The sequence below is a fragment of the Salmo trutta genome, unplaced genomic scaffold (genome assembly GCF_901001165.1).
Source record: "Salmo trutta unplaced genomic scaffold, fSalTru1.1, whole genome shotgun sequence".
Taxonomy (NCBI): domain Eukaryota; kingdom Metazoa; phylum Chordata; class Actinopteri; order Salmoniformes; family Salmonidae; genus Salmo; species Salmo trutta.
The window spans coordinates 32,427-56,641 of record NW_021822952.1 but is presented as its reverse complement, the minus strand read 5'-3'; the positions used below and the strand labels follow the sequence as shown (position 1 = coordinate 56,641).

At 40.7% G+C, this 24,215-nt stretch overlaps 1 long non-coding RNA gene and 25 other non-coding genes across 26 annotated transcripts; all 26 read left to right on the top strand.

Annotated features, from left to right (window-relative positions):
• Positions 1-194: 194 nt before the first annotated feature.
• trnal-uag (transfer RNA leucine (anticodon UAG)) lies at positions 195-277 on the top strand. The gene has a single exon. It is a non-coding gene; the product is annotated as a tRNA-Leu (tRNA).
• A 613-nt stretch (positions 278-890) lies between these two features.
• Positions 891-973, top strand: trnal-cag (transfer RNA leucine (anticodon CAG)). The gene has a single exon. It is a non-coding gene; the product is annotated as a tRNA-Leu (tRNA).
• An 838-nt stretch (positions 974-1,811) lies between these two features.
• On the top strand, positions 1,812-1,894 carry trnal-cag (transfer RNA leucine (anticodon CAG)). Its single transcript has one exon. It is a non-coding gene; the product is annotated as a tRNA-Leu (tRNA).
• A 780-nt stretch (positions 1,895-2,674) lies between these two features.
• trnal-cag (transfer RNA leucine (anticodon CAG)) lies at positions 2,675-2,757 on the top strand. The gene has a single exon. It is a non-coding gene; the product is annotated as a tRNA-Leu (tRNA).
• Positions 2,758-3,537: 780 nt separating this feature from the next.
• trnal-cag (transfer RNA leucine (anticodon CAG)) lies at positions 3,538-3,620 on the top strand. The gene has a single exon. It is a non-coding gene; the product is annotated as a tRNA-Leu (tRNA).
• A 613-nt stretch (positions 3,621-4,233) lies between these two features.
• Positions 4,234-4,316, top strand: trnal-cag (transfer RNA leucine (anticodon CAG)). The gene has a single exon. It is a non-coding gene; the product is annotated as a tRNA-Leu (tRNA).
• Positions 4,317-5,096: 780 nt separating this feature from the next.
• On the top strand, positions 5,097-5,179 carry trnal-cag (transfer RNA leucine (anticodon CAG)). The gene has a single exon. It is a non-coding gene; the product is annotated as a tRNA-Leu (tRNA).
• A 780-nt stretch (positions 5,180-5,959) lies between these two features.
• trnal-cag (transfer RNA leucine (anticodon CAG)) lies at positions 5,960-6,042 on the top strand. Its single transcript has one exon. It is a non-coding gene; the product is annotated as a tRNA-Leu (tRNA).
• A 780-nt stretch (positions 6,043-6,822) lies between these two features.
• Positions 6,823-6,905, top strand: trnal-uag (transfer RNA leucine (anticodon UAG)). Its single transcript has one exon. It is a non-coding gene; the product is annotated as a tRNA-Leu (tRNA).
• Positions 6,906-7,685: 780 nt separating this feature from the next.
• trnal-cag (transfer RNA leucine (anticodon CAG)) lies at positions 7,686-7,768 on the top strand. Its single transcript has one exon. It is a non-coding gene; the product is annotated as a tRNA-Leu (tRNA).
• A 1,475-nt stretch (positions 7,769-9,243) lies between these two features.
• trnal-cag (transfer RNA leucine (anticodon CAG)) lies at positions 9,244-9,326 on the top strand. Its single transcript has one exon. It is a non-coding gene; the product is annotated as a tRNA-Leu (tRNA).
• Positions 9,327-10,100: 774 nt separating this feature from the next.
• On the top strand, positions 10,101-10,183 carry trnal-cag (transfer RNA leucine (anticodon CAG)). Its single transcript has one exon. It is a non-coding gene; the product is annotated as a tRNA-Leu (tRNA).
• A 777-nt stretch (positions 10,184-10,960) lies between these two features.
• trnal-cag (transfer RNA leucine (anticodon CAG)) lies at positions 10,961-11,043 on the top strand. The gene has a single exon. It is a non-coding gene; the product is annotated as a tRNA-Leu (tRNA).
• Positions 11,044-11,823: 780 nt separating this feature from the next.
• On the top strand, positions 11,824-11,906 carry trnal-cag (transfer RNA leucine (anticodon CAG)). Its single transcript has one exon. It is a non-coding gene; the product is annotated as a tRNA-Leu (tRNA).
• Positions 11,907-12,686: 780 nt separating this feature from the next.
• On the top strand, positions 12,687-12,769 carry trnal-cag (transfer RNA leucine (anticodon CAG)). Its single transcript has one exon. It is a non-coding gene; the product is annotated as a tRNA-Leu (tRNA).
• A 947-nt stretch (positions 12,770-13,716) lies between these two features.
• Positions 13,717-13,799, top strand: trnal-uag (transfer RNA leucine (anticodon UAG)). The gene has a single exon. It is a non-coding gene; the product is annotated as a tRNA-Leu (tRNA).
• Positions 13,800-14,579: 780 nt separating this feature from the next.
• On the top strand, positions 14,580-14,662 carry trnal-cag (transfer RNA leucine (anticodon CAG)). The gene has a single exon. It is a non-coding gene; the product is annotated as a tRNA-Leu (tRNA).
• Positions 14,663-15,441: 779 nt separating this feature from the next.
• trnal-cag (transfer RNA leucine (anticodon CAG)) lies at positions 15,442-15,524 on the top strand. Its single transcript has one exon. It is a non-coding gene; the product is annotated as a tRNA-Leu (tRNA).
• Positions 15,525-17,334: 1,810 nt separating this feature from the next.
• Positions 17,335-17,417, top strand: trnal-uag (transfer RNA leucine (anticodon UAG)). Its single transcript has one exon. It is a non-coding gene; the product is annotated as a tRNA-Leu (tRNA).
• Positions 17,418-18,363: 946 nt separating this feature from the next.
• trnal-cag (transfer RNA leucine (anticodon CAG)) lies at positions 18,364-18,446 on the top strand. The gene has a single exon. It is a non-coding gene; the product is annotated as a tRNA-Leu (tRNA).
• A 772-nt stretch (positions 18,447-19,218) lies between these two features.
• On the top strand, positions 19,219-20,003 carry LOC115187523 (uncharacterized). The gene is made up of 2 exons (XR_003876086.1): positions 19,219-19,248; positions 19,945-20,003. It is a non-coding gene; the product is annotated as an uncharacterized LOC115187523 (long non-coding RNA).
• trnap-cgg (transfer RNA proline (anticodon CGG)) lies at positions 19,225-19,307 on the top strand. Its single transcript has one exon. It is a non-coding gene; the product is annotated as a tRNA-Pro (tRNA).
• Positions 19,921-20,003, top strand: trnal-uag (transfer RNA leucine (anticodon UAG)). The gene has a single exon. It is a non-coding gene; the product is annotated as a tRNA-Leu (tRNA).
• Positions 20,004-20,615: 612 nt separating this feature from the next.
• Positions 20,616-20,698, top strand: trnal-cag (transfer RNA leucine (anticodon CAG)). Its single transcript has one exon. It is a non-coding gene; the product is annotated as a tRNA-Leu (tRNA).
• Positions 20,699-21,309: 611 nt separating this feature from the next.
• Positions 21,310-21,392, top strand: trnap-cgg (transfer RNA proline (anticodon CGG)). Its single transcript has one exon. It is a non-coding gene; the product is annotated as a tRNA-Pro (tRNA).
• Positions 21,393-22,005: 613 nt separating this feature from the next.
• trnal-uag (transfer RNA leucine (anticodon UAG)) lies at positions 22,006-22,088 on the top strand. The gene has a single exon. It is a non-coding gene; the product is annotated as a tRNA-Leu (tRNA).
• Positions 22,089-24,215: the final 2,127 nt, after the last annotated feature.

Below are 24,215 nucleotides of genomic sequence, written 5' to 3'. Positions count from 1 at the left end.
TTTCCATTGAAGGACATATTGAGGATAAATCAATGACTGGAGTTTTTAATTGATAAAAAACAATGACTATTTGATGTTGAAAGTGCAAGACAGTATTGTGCATTTACTGGTCTTTGTGGTGATCTCAGGAGGCCGTGCCTATTTCTACTTTTACCTAGTACGCTTTATCCCGACACCAAATCCAGTTGTTCAGAGTCAGGATGGCCGAGCGGTCTAAGGCGCTGCGTTTAGGTCGCAGTCTCCCCTGGAGGCGTGGGTTCGAATCCCACTTCTGACAAGCTTTTAACGCCTGCATGTCATACTGCTTTGTAATAACCAGTTGACAAATAAATGACTTAAGATAATGGAAATAACACCTAGTTAACATGTGTAGTGAATAATTAAGAGAATCCTTTCAGGTCGCAGTCTCCCCTGGAGGTGTCTGTTTGAATCCCACTGCTGACAAGCTTTTAACGCCTGCATGTCATACTGCTTTGTAATAACCTGTTGAGAAATAAATGACTTAAGATAATGGAAATAACACCTAGTTAAAATGTGTAGTGAATAACTATCGTATTTTTAACATTCTGCAAAAACAGCTAGTTGATTAGAGGTTGAAAGAGAATTGCACGAATTTCACAGGCGGGCCACAAACAGGCAAATAACAAAAGGCATCTCGGAACGCACAACTCGTCGGTCGTTGTCACGGCTACGCTTTTTCCATTGAAGGACATATTGAGGATAAATCAATGACTGGAGTTTTTAATTGATAAAAAACAATGACTATTTGATGTTGAAAGTGCAAGACAGTATTGTGCATTTACTGGTCTTTGTGGTGATCTCAGGAGGCCGTGCCTATTTCTACTTTTACCTAGTACGCTTTATCCCGACACCAAATCCAGTTGTTCAGAGTCAGGATGGCCGAGCGGTCTAAGGCGCTGCGTTCAGGTCGCAGTCTCCCCTGGAGGCGTGGGTTCGAATCCCACTTCTGACAAGCTTTTAACAGCCTGCATGTCATAATGCTTTGTAATAACCAGTTGACAAATAAATGACTTAAGATAATAGAAATAACACCTAGTTAACATGTGTAGTGAATAATTAAGAGAAACCTTTCAGGTCGCAGTCTCCCCTGGAGGTGTGGGTTCGAATCCCACTTCTGACAAGCTTTTAACGCCTGCATGTCATACTGCTTTGTAATAACCAGTTGACAAATAAATGACTTAAGATCATGGAAATAACACCTAGTTAACATGTGTAGTGAATAATTAAAAAATGACTTAAGATCATGGAAATAACACCTAGTTAACATGTGTAGTGAATAATTAAGAGAATCCTTTCAGGTCGCAGTCTCCCCTGGAGGTGTGGGTTCGAATCCCACTGCTGACAAGCTTTTAACGCCTGCATGTCATACTGCTTTGTAATAACCTGTTGAGAAATAAATGACTTAAGATAATGGAAATAACACCTAGTTAAAATGTGTAGTGAATAACTATCGTATTTTTAACATTCTGCAAAAACAGCTATTTGATTAGAGGTTGAAAGAGAATTGCACGAATTTCACAGGCAGGCCACAAACAGGCAAATAACAAAAGGCATCTCGGAACGCACAACTCGTCGGTCGTTGTCACGGCTACGCTTTTTCCATTGAAGGACATATTGAGGATAAATCAATGACTGGAGTTTTTAATTGATAAAAAACAATGACTATTTGATGTTGAAAGTGCAAGACAGTATTGTGCATTTACTGGTCTTTGTGGTGATCTCAGGAGGCCGTGCCTATTTCTACTTTTACCTAGTACGCTTTATCCCGACACCAAATCCAGTTGTTCAGAGTCAGGATGGCCGAGCGGTCTAAGGCGCTGCGTTCAGGTCGCAGTCTCCCCTGGAGGCGTGGGTTCGAATCCCACTTCTGACAAGCTTTTAACACCTGCATGTCATAATGCTTTGTAATAACCAGTTGACAAATAAATGACTTAAGATAATAGAAATAACACCTAGTTAACATGTGTAGTGAATAATTAAGAGAAACCTTTCAGGTCGCAGTCTCCCCTGGAGGTGTGGGTTCGAATCCCACTTCTGACAAGCTTTTAACGCCTGCATGTCATACTGCTTTGTAATAACCAGTTGACAAATAAATGACTTAAGATCATGGAAATAACACCTAGTTAACATGTGTAGTGAATAATTAAGAGAATCCTTTCAGGTCGCAGTCTCCCCTGGAGGTGTGGGTTCGAATCCCACTGCTGACAAGCTTTTAACGCCTGCATGTCATACTGCTTTGTAATAACCTGTTGAGAAATAAATGACTTAAGATAATGGAAATAACACCTAGTTAAAATGTGTAGTGAATAACTATCGTATTTTTAACATTCTGCAAAAACAGCTAGTTGATTAGAGGTTGAAAGAGAATTGCACGAATTTCACAGGCGGGCCACAAACAGGCAAATAACAAAAGGCATCTCGGAACGCACAACTCGTCGGTCGTTGTCACGGCTACGCTTTTTCCATTGAAGGACATATTGAGGATAAATCAATGACTGGAGTTTTTAATTGATAAAAAACAATGACTATTTGATGTTGAAAGTGCAAGACAGTATTGTGCATTTACTGGTCTTTGTGGTGATCTCAGGAGGCCGTGTCTATTTCTACTTTTACCTAGTACGCTTTATCCCGACACCAAATCCAGTTGTTCAGAGTCAGGATGGCCGAGCGGTCTAAGGCGCTGCGTTCAGGTCGCAGTCTCCCCTGGAGGCGTGGGTTCGAATCCCACTTCTGACAAGCTTTTAACACCTGCATGTCATAATGCTTTGTAATAACCAGTTGACAAATAAATGACTTAAGATAATAGAAATAACACCTAGTTAACATGTGTAGTGAATAATTAAGAGAAACCTTTCAGGTCGCAGTCTCCCCTGGAGGTGTGGGTTCGAATCCCACTTCTGACAAGCTTTTAACGCCTGCATGTCATACTGCTTTGTAATAACCAGTTGACAAATAAATGACTTAAGATCATGGAAATAACACCTAGTTAACATGTGTAGTGAATAATTAAGAGAATCCTTTCAGGTCGCAGTCTCCCCTGGAGGTGTGGGTTCGAATCCCACTGCTGACAAGCTTTTAACGCCTGCATGTCATACTGCTTTGTAATAACCTGTTGAGAAATAAATGACTTAAGATAATGGAAATAACACCTAGTTAAAATGTGTAGTGAATAACTATCGTATTTTTAACATTCTGCAAAAACAGCTAGTTGATTAGAGGTCTAAAGAGAATTGCACGAATTTCACAGGCGGGCCACAAACAGGAAAATAACAAAAGGCATCTCGGAACGCACAACTCGTCGGTCGTTGTCACGGCTACGCTTTTTCCATTGAAGGACATATTGAGGATAAATTAATGACTGGAGTTTTTAATTGATAAAAAACAATGACTATTTGATGTTGAAAGTGCAAGACAGTATTGTGCATTTACTGGTCTTTGTGGTGATCTCAGGAGGCCGTGCCTATTTCTACTTTTACCTAGTACGCTTTATCCCGACACCAAATCCAGTTGTTCAGAGTCAGGATGGCCGAGCGGTCTAAGGCGCTGCGTTCAGGTCGCAGTCTCCCCTGGAGGCGTGGGTTCGAATCCCACTTCTGACAAGCTTTTAACACCTGCATGTCATAATGCTTTGTAATAACCAGTTGACAAATAAATGACTTAAGATAATAGAAATAACACCTAGTTAACATGTGTAGTGAACAATTAAGAGAAACCTTTCAGGTCGCAGTCTCCCCTGGAGGTGTCTGTTTGAATCCCACTGCTGACAAGCTTTTAACGCCTGCATGTCATACTGCTTTGTAATAACCTGTTGAGAAATAAATTACTTAAGATAATGGAAATAACACCTAGTTAAAATGTGTAGTGAATAACTATCGTATTTTTAACATTCTGCAAAAACAGCTAGTTGATTAGAGGTTGAAAGAGAATTGCACGAATTTCACAGGCGGGCCACAAACAGGAAAATAACAAAAGGCATCTCGGAACGCACAACTCGTCGGTCGTTGTCACGGCTACGCTTTTTCCATTGAAGGACATATTGAGGATAAATTAATGACTGGAGTTTTTAATTGATAAAAAACAATGACTATTTGATGTTGAAAGTGCAAGACAGTATTGTGCATTTACTGGTCTTTGTGGTGATCTCAGGAGGCCGTGCCTATTTCTACTTTTACCTAGTACGCTTTATCCCGACACCAAATCCAGTTGTTCAGAGTCAGGATGGCCGAGCGGTCTAAGGCGCTGCGTTCAGGTCGCAGTCTCCCCTGGAGGCGTGGGTTCGAATCCCACTTCTGACAAGCTTTTAACACCTGCATGTCATAATGCTTTGTAATAACCAGTTGACAAATAAATGACTTAAGATAATAGAAATAACACCTAGTTAACATGTGTAGTGAATAATTAAGAGAAACCTTTCAGGTCGCAGTCTCCCCTGGAGGTGTGGGTTCGAATCCCACTTCTGACAAGCTTTTAACGCCTGCATGTCATACTGCTTTGTAATAACCAGTTGACAAATAAATGACTTAAGATCATGGAAATAACACCTAGTTAACATGTGTAGTGAATAATTAAGAGAATCCTTTCAGGTCGCAGTCTCCCCTGGAGGTGTGGGTTCGAATCCCACTGCTGACAAGCTTTTAACGCCTGCATGTCATACTGCTTTGTAATAACCTGTTGAGAAATAAATGACTTAAGATAATGGAAATAACACCTAGTTAAAATGTGTAGTGAATAACTATCGTATTTTTAACATTCTGCAAAAACAGCTAGTTGATTAGAGGTTGAAAGAGAATTGCACGAATTTCACAGGGGGGCCACAAACAGGCAAATAACAAAAGGCATCTTGGAACGCACAACTCGTCGGTCGTTGTCACGGCTACGCTTTTTCCATTGAAGGACATATTGAGGATAAATCAATGACTGGAGTTTTTAATTGATAAAAAACAATGACTATTTGATGTTGAAAGTGCAAGACAGTATTGTGCATTTACTGGTCTTTGTGGTGATCTCAGGAGGCCGTGTCTATTTCTACTTTTACCTAGTACGCTTTATCCCGACACCAAATCCAGTTGTTCAGAGTCAGGATGGCCGAGCGGTCTAAGGCGCTGCGTTCAGGTCGCAGTCTCCCCTGGAGGCGTGGGTTCGAATCCCACTTCTGACAAGCTTTTAACACCTGCATGTCATAATGCTTTGTAATAACCAGTTGACAAATAAATGACTTAAGATAATAGAAATAACACCTAGTTAACATGTGTAGTGAATAATTAAGAGAAACCTTTCAGGTCGCAGTCTCCCCTGGAGGTGTGGGTTCGAATCCCACTTCTGACAAGCTTTTAACGCCTGCATGTCATACTGCTTTGTAATAACCAGTTGACAAATAAATGACTTAAGATCATGGAAATAACACCTAGTTAACATGTGTAGTGAATAATTAAGAGAATCCTTTCAGGTCGCAGTCTCCCCTGGAGGTGTGGGTTCGAATCCCACTGCTGACAAGCTTTTAACGCCTGCATGTCATACTGCTTTGTAATAACCTGTTGAGAAATAAATGACTTAAGATAATGGAAATAACACCTAGTTAAAATGTGTAGTGAATAACTATCGTATTTTTAACATTCTGCAAAAACAGCTAGTTGATTAGAGGTTGAAAGAGAATTGCACGAATTTCACAGGCGGGCCACAAACAGGAAAATAACAAAAGGCATCTCGGAACGCACAACTCGTCGGTCGTTGTCACGGCTACGCTTTTTCCATTGAAGGACATATTGAGGATAAATCAATGACTGGAGTTTTTAATTGATAAAAAACAATGACTATTTGATGTTGAAAGTGCAAGACAGTATTGTGCATTTACTGGTCTTTGTGGTGATCTCAGGAGGCCGTGTCTATTTCTACTTTTACCTAGTACGCTTTATCCCGACACCAAATCCAGTTGTTCAGAGTCAGGATGGCCGAGCGGTCTAAGGCGCTGCGTTCAGGTCGCAGTCTCCCCTGGAGGCGTGGGTTCGAATCCCACTTCTGACAAGCTTTTAACACCTGCATGTCATAATGCTTTGTAATAACCAGTTGACAAATAAATGACTTAAGATAATAGAAATAACACCTAGTTAACATGTGTAGTGAATAATTAAGAGAAACCTTTCAGGTCGCAGTCTCCCCTGGAGGTGTGGGTTCGAATCCCACTTCTGACAAGCTTTTAACGCCTGCATGTCATACTGCTTTGTAATAACCAGTTGACAAATAAATGACTTAAGATAATGGAAATAACACCTAGTTAACATGTGTAGTGAATAATTAAGAGAATCCTTTCAGGTCGCAGTCTCCCCTGGAGGTGTGGGTTCGAATCCCACTGCTGACAAGCTTTTAACGCCTGCATGTCATACTGCTTTGTAATAACCTGTTGAGAAATAAATGACTTAAGATAATGGAAATAACACCTAGTTAAAATGTGTAGTGAATAACTATCGTATTTTTAACATTCTGCAAAAACAGCTAGTTGATTAGAGGTTGAAAGAGAATTGCACGAATTTCACAGGCGGGCCACAAACAGGAAAATAACAAAAGGCATCTCGGAACGCACAACTCGTCGGTCGTTGTCACGGCTACGCTTTTTCCATTGAAGGACATATTGAGGATAAATCAATGACTGGAGTTTTTAATTGATAAAAAACAATGACTATTTGATGTTGAAAGTGCAAGACAGTATTGTGCATTTACTGGTCTTTGTGGTGATCTCAGGAGGCCGTGTCTATTTCTACTTTTACCTAGTACGCTTTATCCCGACACCAAATCCAGTTGTTCAGAGTCAGGATTGCCGAGCGGTCTAAGGCGCTGCGTTTAGGTCGCAGTCTCCCCTGGAGGCGTGGGTTCGAATCCCACTTCTGACAAGCTTTTAACACCTGCATGTCATAATGCTTTGTAATAACCAGTTGACAAATAAATGACTTAAGATAATGGAAATAACACCTAGTTAACATGTGTAGTGAATAATTAAGAGAAACCTTTCAGGTCGCAGTCTCCCCTGGAGGTGTGGGTTCGAATCCCACTTCTGACAAGCTTTTAACGCCTGCATGTCATACTGCTTTGTAATAACCAGTTGACAAATAAATGACTTAAGATCATGGAAATAACACCTAGTTAACATGTGTAGTGAATAATTAAGAGAATCCTTTCAGGTCGCAGTCTCCCCTGGAGGTGTGGGTTCGAATCCCACTGCTGACAAGCTTTTAACGCCTGCATGTCATACTGCTTTGTAATAACCTGTTGAGAAATAAATGACTTAAGATAATGGAAATAACACCTAGTTAAAATGTGTAGTGAATAACTATCGTATTTTTAACATTCTGCAAAAACAGCTAGTTGATTAGAGGTTGAAAGAGAATTGCACGAATTTCACAGGCGGGCCACAAACAGGCAAATAACAAAAGGCATCTCGGAACGCACAACTCGTCGGTCGTTGTCACGGCTACGCTTTTTCCATTGAAGGACATATTGAGGATAAATCAATGACTGGAGTTTTTAATTGATAAAAAACAATGACTATTTGATGTTGAAAGTGCAAGACAGTATTGTGCATTTACTGGTCTTTGTGGTGATCTCAGGAGGCCGTGCCTATTTCTACTTTTACCTAGTACGCTTTATCCCGACACCAAATCCAGTTGTTCAGAGTCAGGATGGCCGAGCGGTCTAAGGCGCTGCGTTCAGGTCGCAGTCTCCCCTGGAGGCGTGGGTTCGAATCCCACTTCTGACAAGCTTTTAACACCTGCATGTCATAATGCTTTGTAATAACCAGTTGACAAATAAATGACTTAAGATAATAGAAATAACACCTAGTTAACATGTGTAGTGAATAATTAAGAGAAACCTTTCAGGTCGCAGTCTCCCCTGGAGGTGTGGGTTCGAATCCCACTTCTGACAAGCTTTTAACGCCTGCATGTCATACTGCTTTGTAATAACCAGTTGACAAATAAATGACTTAAGATCATGGAAATAACACCTAGTTAACATGTGTAGTGAATAATTAAGAGAATCCTTTCAGGTCGCAGTCTCCCCTGGAGGTGTGGGTTCGAATCCCACTTCTGACAAGCTTTTAACGCCTGCATGTCATACTGCTTTGTAATAACCTGTTGAGAAATAAATGACTTAAGATAATGGAAATAACACCTAGTTAAAATGTGTAGTGAATAACTATCGTATTTTTAACATTCTGCAAAAACAGCTAGTTGATTAGAGGTTGAAAGAGAATTGCACGAATTTCACAGGCGGGCCACAAACAGGCAAATAACAAAAGGCATCTCGGAACGCACAACTCGTCGGTCGTTGTCACGGCTACGCTTTTTCCATTGAAGGACATATTGAGGATAAATCAATGACTGGAGTTTTTAATTGATAAAAAACAATGACTATTTGATGTTGAAAGTGCAAGACAGTATTGTGCATTTACTGGTCTTTGTGGTGATCTCAGGAGGCCGTGCCTATTTCTACTTTTACCTAGTACGCTTTATCCCGACACCAAATCCAGTTGTTCAGAGTCAGGATGGCCGAGCGGTCTAAGGCGCTGCGTTAGGTCGCAGTCTCCCCTGGAGGCGTGGGTTCGAATCCCACTTCTGACAAGCTTTTAACGCCTGCATGTCATACTGCTTTGTAATAACCAGTTGACAAATAAATGACTTAAGATAATAGAAATAACACCTAGTTAACATGTGTAGTGAATAATTAAGAGAATCCTTTCAGGTCGCAGTCTCCCCTGGAGGTGTGGGTTCGAATCCCACTTCTGACAAGCTTTTAACGCCTGCATGTCATACTGCTTTGTAATAACCTGTTGAGAAATAAATGACTTAAGATAATGGAAATAACACCTAGTTAAAATGTGTAGTGAATAACTATCGTATTTTTAACATTCTGCAAAAACAGCTAGTTGATTAGAGGTTGAAAGAGAATTGCACGAATTTCACAGGCGGGCCACAAACAGGCAAATAACAAAAGGCATCTCGGAACGCACAACTCGTCGGTCGTTGTCACGGCTACGCTTTTTCCATTGAAGGACATATTGAGGATAAATCAATGACTGGAGTTTTTAATTGATAAAAAACAATGACTATTTGATGTTGAAAGTGCAAGACAGTATTGTGCATTTACTGGTCTTTGTGGTGATCTCAGGAGGCCGTGCCTATTTCTACTTTTACCTAGTACGCTTTATCCCGACACCAAATCCAGTTGTTCAGAGTCAGGATTGCCGAGCGGTCTAAGGCGCTGCGTTCAGGTCGCAGTCTCCCCTGGAGGCGTGGGTTCGAATCCCACTTCTGACAAGCTTTTAACGCCTGCATGTCATAATGCTTTGTAATAACCAGTTGACAAATAAATGACTTAAGATAAATTCACCTAGTTAACATGTGTAGTGAATAATTAAGAGAAACCTTTCAGGTCGCAGTCTCCCCTGGAGGTGTGGGTTCGAATCCCACTTCTGACAAGCTTTTAACGCCTGCATGTCATACTGCTTTGTAATAACCAGTTGACAAATAAATGACTTAAGATAATGGAAATAACACCTAGTTAACATGTGTAGTGAATAATTAAGAGAATCCTTTCAGGTCGCAGTCTCCCCTGGAGGTGTGGGTTCGAATCCCACTGCTGACAAGCTTTTAACGCCTGCATGTCATACTGCTTTGTAATAACCTGTTGAGAAATAAATGACTTAAGATAATGGAAATAACACCTAGTTAAAATGTGTAGTGAATAACTATCGTATTTTTAACATTCTGCAAAAACAGCTAGTTGATTAGAGGTTGAAAGAGAATTGCACGAATTTCACAGGCGGGCCACAAACAGGCAAATAACAAAAGGCATCTCGGAACGCACAACTCGTCGGTCGTTGTCACGGCTACGCTTTTTCCATTGAAGGACATATTGAGGATAAATCAATGACTGGAGTTTTTAATTGATAAAAAACAATGACTATTTGATGTTGAAAGTGCAAGACAGTATTGTGCATTTACTGGTCTTTGTGGTGATCTCAGGAGGCCGTGCCTATTTCTACTTTTACCTAGTACGCTTTATCCCGACACCAAATCCAGTTGTTCAGAGTCAGGATGGCCGAGCGGTCTAAGGCGCTGCGTTCAGGTCGCAGTCTCCCCTGGAGGCGTGGGTTCGAATCCCACTTCTGACAAGCTTTTAACACCTGCAAGTCATAATGCTTTGTAATAACCAGTTGACAAATAAATGACTTAAGATAATAGAAATAACACCTAGTTAACATGTGTGAATAATTAAGAGAAACCTTTCAGGTCGCAGTCTCCCCTGGAGGTGTGGGTTCGAATCCCACTTCTGACAAGCTTTTAACGCCTGCATGTCATACTGCTTTGTAATAACCAGTTGACAAATAAATGACTTAAGATCATGGAAATAACACCTAGTTAACATGTGTAGTGAATAATTAAGAGAATCCTTTCAGGTCGCAGTCTCCCCTGGAGGTGTGGGTTCGAATCCCACTGCTGACAAGCTTTTAACGCCTGCATGTCATACTGCTTTGTAATAACCTGTTGAGAAATAAATGACTTAAGATAATGGAAATAACACCTAGTTAAAATGTGTAGTGAATAACTATCGTATTTTTAACATTCTGCAAAAACAGCTAGTTGATTAGAGGTTGAAAGAGAATTGCACGAATTTCACAGGCGGGCCACAAACAGGCAAATAACAAAAGGCATCTCGGAACGCACAACTCGTCGGTCGTTGTCACGGCTACGCTTTTTCCATTGAAGGACATATTGAGGATAAATCAATGACTGGAGTTTTTAATTGATAAAAAACAATGACTATTTGATGTTGAAAGTGCAAGACAGTATTGTGCATTTACTGGTCTTTGTGGTGATCTCAGGAGGCCGTGCCTATTTCTACTTTTACCTAGTACGCTTTATCCCGACACCAAATCCAGTTGTTCAGAGTCAGGATGGCCGAGCGGTCTAAGGCGCTGCGTTCAGGTCGCAGTCTCCCCTGGAGGCGTGGGTTCGAATCCCACTTCTGACAAGCTTTTAACACCTGCATGTCATAATGCTTTGTAATAACCAGTTGACAAATAAATGACTTAAGATAATAGAAATAACACCTAGTTAACATGTGTAGTGAATAATTAAGAGAAACCTTTCAGGTCGCAGTCTCCCCTGGAGGTGTGGGTTCGAATCCCACTTCTGACAAGCTTTTAACGCCTGCATGTCATACTGCTTTGTAATAACCAGTTGACAAATAAATGACTTAAGATCATGGAAATAACACCTAGTTAACATGTGTAGTGAATAATTAAGAGAATCCTTTCAGGTCGCAGTCTCCCCTGGAGGTGTGGGTTCGAATCCCACTGCTGACAAGCTTTTAACGCCTGCATGTCATACTGCTTTGTAATAACCTGTTGAGAAATAAATGACTTAAGATAATGGAAATAACACCTAGTTAAAATGTGTAGTGAATAACTATCGTATTTTTAACATTCTGCAAAAACAGCTAGTTGATTAGAGGTTGAAAGAGAATTGCACGAATTTCACAGGCGGGCCACAAACAGGCAAATAACAAAAGGCATCTCGGAACGCACAACTCGTCGGTCGTTGTCACGGCTACGCTTTTTCCATTGAAGGACATATTGAGGATAAATCAATGACTGGAGTTTTTAATTGATAAAAAACAATGACTATTTGATGTTGAAAGTGCAAGACAGTATTGTGCATTTACTGGTCTTTGTGGTGATCTCAGGAGGCCGTGCCTATTTCTACTTTTACCTAGTACGCTTTATCCCGACACCAAATCCAGTTGTTCAGAGTCAGGATTGCCGAGCGGTCTAAGGCGCTGCGTTCAGGTCGCAGTCTCCCCTGGAGGCGTGGGTTCGAATCCCACTTCTGACAAGCTTTTAACGCCTGCATGTCATAATGCTTTGTAATAACCAGTTGACAAATAAATGACTTAAGATAATAGAAATAACACCTAGTTAACATGTGTAGTGAATAATTAAGAGAAACCTTTCAGGTCGCAGTCTCCCCTGGAGGTGTGGGTTCGAATCCCACTTCTGACAAGCTTTTAACGCCTGCATGTCATACTGCTTTGTAATAACCAGTTGACAAATAAATGACTTAAGATAATGGAAATAACACCTAGTTAACATGTGTAGTGAATAATTAAGAGAATCCTTTCAGGTCGCAGTCTCCCCTGGAGGTGTGGGTTCGAATCCCACTGCTGACAAGCTTTTAACGCCTGCATGTCATACTGCTTTGTAATAACCTGTTGAGAAATAAATGACTTAAGATAATGGAAATAACACCTAGTTAAAATGTGTAGTGAATAACTATCGTATTTTTAACATTCTGCAAAAACAGCTAGTTGATTAGAGGTTGAAAGAGAATTGCACGAATTTCACAGGCGGGCCACAAACAGGAAAATAACAAAAGGCATCTCGGAACGCACAACTCGTCGGTCGTTGTCACGGCTACGCTTTTTCCATTGAAGGACATATTGAGGATAAATTAATGACTGGAGTTTTTAATTGATAAAAAACAATGACTATTTGATGTTGAAAGTGCAAGACAGTATTGTGCATTTACTGGTCTTTGTGGTGATCTCAGGAGGCCGTGCCTATTTCTACTTTTACCTAGTACGCTTTATCCCGACACCAAATCCAGTTGTTCAGAGTCAGGATGGCCGAGCGGTCTAAGGCGCTGCGTTCAGGTCGCAGTCTCCCCTGGAGGCGTGGGTTCGAATCCCACTTCTGACAAGCTTTTAACACCTGCATGTCATAATGCTTTGTAATAACCAGTTGACAAATAAATGACTTAAGATAATAGAAATAACACCTAGTTAACATGTGTAGTGAATAATTAAGAGAAACCTTTCAGGTCGCAGTCTCCCCTGGAGGTGTGGGTTCGAATCCCACTTCTGACAAGCTTTTAACGCCTGCATGTCATACTGCTTTGTAATAACCAGTTGACAAATAAATGACTTAAGATAATAGAAATAACACCTAGTTAACATGTGTAGTGAATAATTAAGAGAAACCTTTCAGGTCGCAGTCTCCCCTGGAGGTGTGGGTTCGAATCCCACTTCTGACAAGCTTTTAACGCCTGCATGTCATACTGCTTTGTAATAACCAGTTGACAAATAAATGACTTAAGATCATGGAAATAACACCTAGTTAACATGTGTAGTGAATAATTAAGAGAATCCTTTCAGGTCGCAGTCTCCCCTGGAGGTGTGGGTTCGAATCCCACTGCTGACAAGCTTTTAACGCCTGCATGTCATACTGCTTTGTAATAACCTGTTGAGAAATAAATGACTTAAGATAATGGAAATAACACCTAGTTAAAATGTGTAGTGAATAACTATCGTATTTTTAACATTCTGCAAAAACAGCTAGTTGATTAGAGGTTGAAAGAGAATTGCACGAATTTCACAGGCGGGCCACAAACAGGAAAATAACAAAAGGCATCTCGGAACGCACAACTCGTCGGTCGTTGTCACGGCTACGCTTTTTCCATTGAAGGACATATTGAGGATAAATCAATGACTGGAGTTTTTAATTGATAAAAAACAATGACTATTTGATGTTGAAAGTGCAAGACAGTATTGTGCATTTACTGGTCTTTGTGGTGATCTCAGGAGGCCGTGTCTATTTCTACTTTTACCTAGTACGCTTTATCCCGACACCAAATCCAGTTGTTCAGAGTCAGGATTGCCGAGCGGTCTAAGGCGCTGCGTTTAGGTCGCAGTCTCCCCTGGAGGCGTGGGTTCGAATCCCACTTCTGACAAGCTTTTAACACCTGCATGTCATAATGCTTTGTAATAACCAGTTGACAAATAAATGACTTAAGATAATAGAAATAACACCTAGTTAACATGTGTAGTGAATAATTAAGAGAAACCTTTCAGGTCGCAGTCTCCCCTGGAGGTGTGGGTTCGAATCCCACTTCTGACAAGCTTTTAACGCCTGCATGTCATACTGCTTTGTAATAACCAGTTGACAAATAAATGACTTAAGATAATGGAAATAACACCTAGTTAACATGTGTAGTGAATAATTAAGAGAATCCTTTCAGGTCGCAGTCTCCCCTGGAGGTGTGGGTTCGAATCCCACTGCTGACAAGCTTTTAACGCCTGCATGTCATACTGCTTTGTAATAACCTGTTGAGAAATAAATGACTTAAGATAATGGAAATAACACCTAGTTAAAATGTGTAGTGAATAACTATCGTATTTTTAACATTCTGCAAAAACAGCTAGTTGATTAGAGGTTGAAAGAGAATTGCACGAATTTCACAGGCGGGCCACAAACAGGAAAATAACAAAAGGCATCTCGGAACGCACAACTCGTCGGTCGTTGTCACGGCTACGCTTTTTCCATTGAAGGACATATTGAGGATAAATTAATGACTGGAGTTTTTAATTGATAAAAAACAATGACTATTTGATGTTGAAAGTGCAAGACAGTATTGTGCATTTACTGGTCTTTGTGGTGATCTCAGGAGGCCGTGCCTATTTCTACTTTTACCTAGTACGCTTTATCCCGACACCAAATCCAGTTGTTCAGAGTCAGGATGGCCGAGCGGTCTAAGGCGCTGCGTTCAGGTCGCAGTCTCCCCTGGAGGCGTGGGTTCGAATCCCACTTCTGACAAGCTTTTAACACCTGCATGTCATAATGCTTTGTAATAACCAGTTGACAAATAAATGACTTAAGATAATAGAAATAACACCTAGTTAACATGTGTAGTGAATAATTAAGAGAAACCTTTCAGGTCGCAGTCTCCCTGGAGGTGTGGGTTCGAATCCCACTTCTGACAAGCTTTTAACGCCTGCATGTCATACTGCTTTGTAATAACCAGTTGACAAATAAATGACTTAAGATCATGGAAATAACACCTAGTTAACATGTGTAGTGAATAATTAAGAGAATCCTTTCAGGTCGCAGTCTCCCCTGGAGGTGTGGGTTCGAATCCCACTGCTGACAAGCTTTTAACGCCTGCATGTCATACTGCTTTGTAATAACCTGTTGAGAAATAAATGACTTAAGATAATGGAAATAACACCTAGTTAAAATGTGTAGTGAATAACTATCGTATTTTTAACATTCTGCAAAAACAGCTAGTTGATTAGAGGTTGAAAGAGAATTGCACGAATTTCACAGGCGGGCCACAAACAGGCAAATAACAAAAGGCATCTCGGAACGCACAACTCGTCGGTCGTTGTCACGGCTACGCTTTTTCCATTGAAGGACATATTGAGGATAAATCAATGACTGGAGTTTTTAATTGATAAAAAACAATGACTATTTGATGTTGAAAGTGCAAGACAGTATTGTGCATTTACTGGTCTTTGTGGTGATCTCAGGAGGCCGTGCCTATTTCTACTTTTACCTAGTACGCTTTATCCCGACACCAAATCCAGTTGTTCAGAGTCAGGATGGCCGAGCGGTCTAAGGCGCTGCGTTCAGGTCGCAGTCTCCCCTGGAGGCGTGGGTTCGAATCCCACTTCTGACAAGCTTTTAACACCTGCATGTCATAATGCTTTGTAATAACCAGTTGACAAATAAATGACTTAAGATAATAGAAATAACACCTAGTTAACATGTGTAGTGAATAATTAAGAGAAACCTTTCAGGTCGCAGTCTCCCCTGGAGGTGTGGGTTCGAATCCCACTTCTGACAAGCTTTTAACGCCTGCATGTCATACTGCTTTGTAATAACCAGTTGACAAATAAATGACTTAAGATAATGGAAATAACACCTAGTTAACATGTGTAGTGAATAATTAAGAGAATCCTTTCAGGTCGCAGTCTCCCCTGGAGGTGTGGGTTCGAATCCCACTGCTGACAAGCTTTTAACGCCTGCATGTCATACTGCTTTGTAATAACCTGTTGAGAAATAAATGACTTAAGATAATGGAAATAACACCTAGTTAAAATGTGTAGTGAATAATTAAGAGAATCCTTTCAGGTCGCAGTCTCCCCTGGAGGTGTGGGTTCGAATCCCACTGCTGACAAGCTTTTAACGCCTGCATGTCATACTGCTTTGTTATAACCTGTTGAGAAATAAATGACTTAAGATAATGGAAATAACACCTAGTTAAAATGTGTAGTGAATAACTATCGTATTTTTAACATTCTGCAAAAACAGCTAGTTGATTAGAGGTTGAAAGAGAATTGCACGAATTTCACAGGCGGGCCACAAACAGGCAAATAACAAAAGGCATCTCGGAACGCACAACTCGTCGGTCGTTGTCACGGCTACGCTTTTTCCATTGAAGGACATATTGAGGATAAATCAATGACTGGAGTTTTTAATTGATAAAAAACAATGACTATTTGATGTTGAAAGTGCAAGACAGTATTGTGCATTTACTGGTCTTTGTGGTGATCTCAGGAGGCCGTGCCTATTTCTACTTTTACCTAGTACGCTTTATCCCGACACCAAATCCAGTTGTTCAGAGTCAGGATGGCCGGGCAATCTAAGGCGCTGCGTTCAGGTCGCAGTCTCCCCTGGAGGCGTGGGTTCGAATCCCACTTCTGACAAGCTTTTAACACCTGCATGTCATAATGCTTTGTAATAACCAGTTGACAAATAAATGACTTAAGATAATAGAAATAACACCTAGTTAACATGTGTAGTGAATAATTAAGAGAAACCTTTCAGGTCGCAGTCTCCCCTGGAGGTGTGGGTTCGAATCCCACTTCTGACAAGCTTTTAACGCCTGCATGTCATACTGCTTTGTAATAACCAGTTGACAAATAAATGACTTAAGATCATGGAAATAACACCTAGTTAACATGTGTAGTGAATAATTAAGAGAATCCTTTCAGGTCGCAGTCTCCCCTGGAGGTGTGGGTTCGAATCCCACTGCTGACAAGCTTTTAACGCCTGCATGTCATACTGCTTTGTAATAACCTGTTGAGAAATAAATGACTTAAGATAATGGAAATAACACCTAGTTAAAATGTGTAGTGAATAACTATCGTATTTTTAACATTCTGCAAAAACAGCTAGTTGATTAGAGGTTGAAAGAGAATTGCACGAATTTCACAGGCGGGCCACAAACAGGCAAATAACAAAAGGTATCTCGGGACGCACAACTCGTCGGTCTTTGTCACGGCTACGCTTTTTCCATTGAAGGACATATTGAGGATAAATCAATGACTGGAGTTTTTAATTGATAAAAACCAATGACTATTTGATGTTGAAAGTGCAAGACAGTATTGTGCATTTACTGGTCTTTGTGGTGATCTCAGGAGGTCGTGTCTATTTCTACTTTTACCTAGTACGCTTTATCCCGACACCAAATACAGTTGTTCAGAGTCAGGATGGCCGAGCGGGCTAAGGCGCTGCGTTTAGGTCGCAGTCTCCCCTGGAGGCGTGGGTTTGAACCTCACTTCTGACAAGCTTTTAACACCTGCATGTCATAATGCTTTGTAATAACCAGTTGACAAATAAATGACTTAAGATAATAGAAATAACACCTAGTTAACATGTGTAGTGAATAATTAAGAGAAACCTTTCAGGTCGCAGTTTCCCCTGGAGGTGTGGGTTCGAATCCCACTTCTGACAAGCTTTTAACGCCTGCATGTCATACTGCTTTGTAATAACCAGTTGACAAATAAATGACTTAAGATAATAGAAATAACACCTAGTTAACATGTGTAGTGAATAATTAAGAGAAACCTTTCAGGTCGCAGTCTCCCCTGGAGGTGTGGGTTCGAATCCCACTTCTGACAAGCTTTTAACGCCTGCATGTCATACTGCTTTGTAATAACCAGTTGACAAATAAATGACTTAAGATCATGGAAATAACACCTAGTTAACATGTGTAGTGAATAATTAAGAGAATCCTTTCAGGTCGCAGTCTCCCCTGGAGGTGTGGGTTCGAATCCCACTGCTGACAAGCTTTTAACGCCTGCATGTCATACTGCTTTGTAATAACCTGTTGAGAAATAAATGACTTAAGATAATGGAAATAACACCTAGTTAAAATGTGTAGTGAATAACTATCGTATTTTTAACATTCTGCAAAAACAGCTAGTTGATAGAGGTTGAAAGAGAATTGCACGAATTTCACAGGCGGGCCACAAACAGGCAAATAACAAAAGGCATCTCGGAACGCACAACTCGTCGGTCGTTGTCACGGCTACGCTTTTTCCATTGAAGGACATATTGAGGATAAATCAATGACTGGAGTTTTTAATTGATAAAAAACAATGACTATTTGATGTTGAAAGTGCAAGACAGTATTGTGCATTTACTGGTCTTTGTGGTGATCTCAGGAGGCCGTGCCTATTTCTACTTTTACCTAGTACGCTTTATCCCGACACCAAATCCAGTTGTTCAGAGTCAGGATGGCCGAGCGGTCTAAGGCGCTGCGTTCAGGTCGCAGTCTCCCCTGGAGGCGTGGGTTCGAATCCCACTTCTGACAAGCTTTTAACACCTGCATGTCATAATGCTTTGTAATAACCAGTTGACAAATAAATGACTTAAGATAATAGAAATAACACCTAGTTAACATGTGTAGTGAATAATTAAGAGAAACCTTTCAGGTCGCAGTCTCCCCTGGAGGTGTGGGTTCGAATCCCACTTCTGACAAGCTTTTAACGCCTGCATGTCATACTGCTTTGTAATAACCAGTTGACAAATAAATGACTTAAGATAATGGAAATAACACCTAGTTAACATGTGTAGTGAATAATTAAGAGAATCCTTTCAGGTCGCAGTCTCCCCTGGAGGTGTGGGTTCGAATCCCACTGCTGACAAGCTTTTAACGCCTGCATGTCATACTGCTTTGTAATAACCTGTTGAGAAATAAATGACTTAAGATAATGGAAATAACACCTAGTTAAAATGTGTAGTGAATAACTATCGTATTTTTAACATTCTGCAAAAACAGCTAGTTGATTAGAGGTTGAAAGAGAATTGCACGAATTTCACAGGCGGGCCACAAACAGGAAAATAACAAAAGGCATCTCGGAACGCACAACTCGTCGGTCGTTGTCACGGCTACGCTTTTTCCATTGAAGGACATATTGAGGATAAATCAATGACTGGAGTTTTTAATTGATAAAAACCAATGACTATTTGATGTTGAAAGTGCAAGTCAGTATTGTGCATTTACTGGTCTTTGTTGTGATCTCAGGAGGTCGTGCCTATTTCTACTTTTACCTAGTACGCTTTATCCCAACACCAAATCCAGTTGTTCAGTCAGGATGGCCGAGCGGTCTAAGGTGCTGCGTTCGGGTCGCCGTCTCCCCTGGAGGCGTGGGTTTGAATCCCACTTCTGACAAGCTTTTAACACCTGCATGTCATACTGCTTTGTAATAACCAGTTGACAAATAAATGACTTAAGATAATAGAAATAACACCTAGTTAACATGTGTAGTGAATAATTAAGAGAATCCTTTCAGGTCGCAGTCTCCCCTGGAGGTGTGGGTTCGAATCCCACTTCTGACAAGCTTTTAACGCCTGCATGTCATACTGCTTTGTAATAACCTGTTGAGAAATAAATGACTTAAGATAATGGAAATAACACCTAGTTAAAATGTGTAGTGAATAACTATCGTATTTTTAACATTCTGCAAAAACAGCTAGTTGATTAGAGGTTGAAAGAGAATTGCACGAATTTCACAGGCGGGCCACAAACAGGCAAATAACAAAAGGCATCTCGGAACGCACAACTCGTCCGTCGTTGTCACGGCTACGCTTTTTCCATTGAAGGACATATTGAGGATAAATCAATGACTGGAGTTTTTAATTGATAAAAAACAATGACTATTTGATGTTGAAAGTGCAAGACAGTATTGTGCATTTACTGGTCTTTGTGGTGATCTCAGGAGGCCGTGCCTATTTCTACTTTTACCTAGTACGCTTTATCCCGACACCAAATCCAGTTGTTCAGAGTCAGGATGGCCGAGTGGTCTAAGGCGCTGCGTTTAGGTCGCAGTCTCCCCTGGAGGCGTGGGTTCGAATCCCACTTCTGACAAGCTTTTAACGCCTGCATGTCATACTGCTTTGTAATAACCAGTTGACAAATACATGACTTAAGATAATGGAAATAACACCTAGTTAACATGTGTAGTGAATAATTAAGAGAATCCTTTCAGGTCGCAGTCTCCCCTGGAGGTGTGGGTTTGAATCCCACTGCTGACAAGCTTTTAACGCCTGCATGTCATACTGCTTTGTAATAACCTGTTGAGAAATAAATGACTTAAGATAATGGAAATAACACCTAGTTAAAATGTGTAGTGAATAACTATCGTATTTTTAACATTCTGCAAAAACAGCTAGTTGATTAGAGGTTGAAAGAGAATTGCACGAATTTCACAGGCGGGCCACAAACAGGCAAATAACAAAAGGCATCTCGGAACGCACAACTCGTCGGTCGTTGTCACGGCTACGCTTTTTCCATTGAAGGACATATTGAGGATAAATCAATGACTGGAGTTTTTAATTGATAAAAACAATGACTATTTGATGTTGAAAGTGCAAGACAGTATTGTGCATTTACTGGTCTTTGTGGTGATCTCAGGAGGCCGTGCCTATTTCTACTTTTACCTAGTACGCTTTATCCCGACACCAAATCCAGTTGTTCAGAGTCAGGATGGCCGAGCGGTCTAAGGCGCTGCGTTCAGGTCGCAGTCTCCCCTGGAGGCGTGGGTTCGAACCCCACTTCTGACAAGCTTTTAACACCTGCATGTCATAATGCTTTGTAATAACCAGTTGACAAATAAATGACTTAAGATAATAGAAATAACACCTAGTTAACATGTGTAGTGAATAATTAAGAGAATCCTTTCAGGTCGCAGTCTCCCCTGGAGGTGTGGGTTCGAATCCCACTGCTGACAAGCTTTTAACGCCTGCATGTCATACTGCTTTGTAATAACCTGTTGAGAAATAAATGACTTAAGATAATGGAAATAACACCTAGTTAAAATGTGTAGTGAATAACTATCGTATTTTTAACATTCTGCAAAAACAGCTAGTTGATTAGAGGTTGAAAGAGAATTGCACGAATTTCACAGGCGGGCCACAAACAGGCAAATAACAAAAGGCATCTCGGAACGCACAACTCGTCGGTCGTTGTCACGGCTACGCTTTTTCCATTGAAGGACATATTGAGGATAAATCAATGACTGGAGTTTTTAATTGATAAAAACCAATGACTATTTGATGTTGAAAGTGCAAGTCAGTATTGTGCATTTACTGGTCTTTGTTGTGATCTCAGGAGGTCGTGCCTATTTCTACTTTTACCTAGTACGCTTTATCCCGACACCAAATCCAGTTGTTCAGTCAGGATGGCCGAGCGGTCTAAGGTGCTGCGTTCGGGTCGCCGTCTCCCCTGGAGGCGTGGGTTCGAATCCCACTTCTGACAAGCTTTTAACACCTGCATGTCATACTGCTTTGTAATAACCAGTTGACAAATAAATGACTTAAGATAATAGAAATAACACCTAGTTAACATGTGTAGTGAATAATTAAGAGAATCCTTTCAGGTCGCAGTCTCCCCTGGAGGTGTGGGTTCGAATCCCACTTCTGACAAGCTTTTAACGCCTGCATGTCATACTGCTTTGTAATAACCTGTTGAGAAATAAATGACTTAAGATAATGGAAATAACACCTAGTTAAAATGTGTAGTGAATAACTATCGTATTTTTAACATTCTGCAAAAACAGCTAGTTGATTAGAGGTTGAAAGAGAATTGCACGAATTTCACAGGCGGGCCACAAACAGGCAAATAACAAAAGGCATCTCGGAACGCACAACTCGTCGGTCGTTGTCACGGCTATGCTTTTTCCATTGAAGGACATATTGAGGATAAATCAATGACTGGAGTTTTTAATTGATAAAAAACAATGACTATTTGATGTTGAAAGTGCAAGACAGTATTGTGCATTTACTGGTCTTTGTGGTGATCTCAGGAGGCCGTGCCTATTTCTACTTTTACCTAGTACGCTTTATCCCGACACCAAATCCAGTTGTTCAGAGTCAGGATGGCCGAGTGGTCTAAGGCGCTGCGTTTAGGTCGCAGTCTCCCCTGGAGGCGTGGGTTCGAATCCCACTTCTGACAAGCTTTTAACGCCTGCATGTCATACTGCTTTGTAATAACCAGTTGACAAATACATGACTTAAGATAATAGAAATAACACCTAGCTAACATGTGTAGTGAATAATTAAGAGAAACCTTTCAGGTCGCAGTCTCCCCTGGAGGTGTGGGTTCGAATCCCACTGCTGACAAGCTTTTAACGCCTGCATGTCATACTGCTTTGTAATAACCTGTTGAGAAATAAATGACTTAAGATAATGGAAATTACACCTAGTTAAAATGTGTAGTTAATAACTATCGTATTTTTAACATTCTGCAAAAACAGCTAGTTGATGAGAGGTTGAAAGAGAATTGCATGAATTTCACAGGCGGGCCACAAACAGGCAAATAACAAGAGGCATCTCGGAACGCACAACTCGTCGGTCGTTGTCACGACTACGCTTTTTCCATTGAAGGACATATTGAGGATAAATCAATGACTGGAGTTTTTAATTGATAAAAACCAATGACTATTTGATGTTGAAAGTGCAAGTCAGTATTGTGCATTTACTGGTCTTTGTGGTGATCTCAGGAGGCCGTGCCTATTTCTACTTTTACCTAGTACGCTTTATCCCGACACCAAATCCAGTTGTTCAGAGTCAGGATGGCCGGGCAATCTAAGGCGCTGCGTTCAGGTCGCAGTCTCACCTGGAGGCGTGGGTTCGAATCCCACTTCTGACAAGCTTTTAACACCTGCATGTCATACTGCTTTGTAATAACCAGTTGACAAATAAATGACTTAAGATAATAGAAATAACACCTAGTTAACATGTGTAGTGAATAATTAAGAGAAACCTTTCAGGTCGCAGTCTCCCCTGGAGGTGTGGGTTTGAATCCCACTTCTGACAAGCTTTTAACGCCTGCATGTCATACTGCTTTGTAATAACCAGTTGACAAATACATGACTTAAGATAATGGCAATAACACCTAGTTAACATGTGTAGTGAATAATTAAGAGAATCCTTTCAGGTCGCAGTCTCCCCTGGAGGTGTGGGTTCGAATCCCACTGCTGACAAGCTTTTAACGCCTGCATGTCATACTGCTTTGTAATAACCTGTTGAGAAATAAATGACTTATGATAATGGAAATAACACCTAGTTAAAATGTGTAGTGAATAACTATCGTATTTTTAACATTCTGCAAAAACAGCTAGTTGATTAGAGGTTGAAAGAGAATTGCACGAATTTCACAGGCGGGCCACAAACAGGCAAATAACAAAAGGCATCTCGGAACGCACAACTCGTCGGTCGTTGTCACGACTACGCTTTTTCCATTGAAGGACATATTGAGGATAAATCAATGACTGGAGTTTTTAATTGATAAAACCAATGACTATTTGATGTTGAAAGTGCAAGTCAGTATTGTGCGTTTACTGGTCTTTGTGGTGATCTCAGGAGGCCGTGCCTATTTCTACTTTTACCTAGTACGCTTTATCCCGACACCAAATCCAGTTGTTCAGAGTCAGGATGGCCGAGCGGTCTAAGGCGCTGTGTTCAGGTCGCAGTCTCCCCTGGAGGCGTCTCCCCTGGAGGCGTGGGTTCGAACCCCACTTCTGACAATGCTTTGTAATAACCAGTTGACAAATAAATGACTTAAGATAATAGAAATAACACCTAGTTAACATGTGTAGTGAATAATTAAGAGAAACCTTTCAGGTCCCAGTTTCCCCTGGAGGTGTGGGTTCGAATCCCACTTCTGACAAGCTTTTAACGCCTGCATGTCATACTGCTTTGTAATAACCAGTTGACAAATAAATTACTTAAGATAATAGAAATAACACCTAGTTAACATGTGTAGTGAATAATTAAGAGAAACCTTTCAGGTCGCAGTCTCCCTGGAGGTGTGGGTTCGAATCCAACTTCTGACAAGCTTTTAACGCCTGCATGTCATACTGCTTTGTAATAACCAGTTGACAAATACATGACTTAAGATAATGGCAATAACACCTAGTTAACATGTGTAGTGAATAATTAAGAGAAACCTTTCAGGTCGCAGTCTCCCTGGAGGTGTGGGTTCGAATCCAACTTCTGACAAGCTTTTAACGCCTGCATGTCATACTGCTTTGTAATAACCAGTTGACAAATACATGACTTAAGATAATGGCAATAACAC